Raw genomic sequence first — 930 nt, 5'->3', positions numbered from 1 at the left:
TGTGGCGTGAAAGTTCATTGAACTGCGGAAAGAAAAAGAGGGAAGACAAAAAAAAATGGAATGCGCGCGGGCGTGTTGAAAGTAGACAGACTCGCTGCCCCGCCATCTTCGACACAGAGCTAGACAGTTTAGATAGAATTTGTCAATTCAATCAAATTAAGCCTCGAGTCGTTGGTCTACAGTTGTCCCATCTTTAGACGAGTCATTCAAGCACTTCTACAGAAATGTCCGCGCACATTATTTATGCAAAGTTGCTCAAGGCTAAACTGGCCTTGAGTCACCAGCCATGATATTACTCTACGGGTAACCAGGGGTAGTGACGTGCATCTGGAGGAAACACTACAACATGCAGTTAATATTGTCGAAGAGTTGGCAGGGGAGGCGGGACTTTTATGCTCTCAGCCCAAGTCCGAGCTCTTTGTGGTTCGGGACAAACCCAGAGGGCTACATGCAAAACACTATATTCCGCCACCGCCGTTAGAGGTAAAGGTAGGGGGTAGGCCAGTAGCTGAAGCTCAAACGATTAGAATTCTTGGCCTACATCTGCAAACTAACAGGAAGAATAGGGTGGCCCTTGAAAAACTTGACCACGGTCAATGGTACTGTTAAGCTTATGAGAAGAATTGCTAACCGTAAGAGCGGGGTTAAAGAAAAATAACTCTGTAAGCTGGTACAGGCGTTTGTGCTCAGCAGGATTACTTACGTGACACCTTATATGAAGTTGGATGCTGCAGAAAAAAGCAAGGTCGAGGCTATGATCCGGCAAGCTTACAAGGCAGCGCTTGGGTTGCCCAACAACGCACCTAAAGAAAGGCTATTAAAACTAGGGGTATACAACACCCTAGATGAATTATGGGAGGCGCATCTAATGATGCAGTACGCTAGGCTTTCGACAACCAAATCGGGCAGGATCAAGTTGGAAAGGAGTGG

The sequence above is a fragment of the Rhipicephalus microplus genome, chromosome 6, assembly GCF_043290135.1.
Source record: "Rhipicephalus microplus isolate Deutch F79 chromosome 6, USDA_Rmic, whole genome shotgun sequence".
Lineage (NCBI taxonomy): Eukaryota > Metazoa > Arthropoda > Arachnida > Ixodida > Ixodidae > Rhipicephalus > Rhipicephalus microplus.
The sequence above is the reverse complement of the archived record's forward strand: the minus strand, read 5'-3'. Positions refer to the sequence as shown.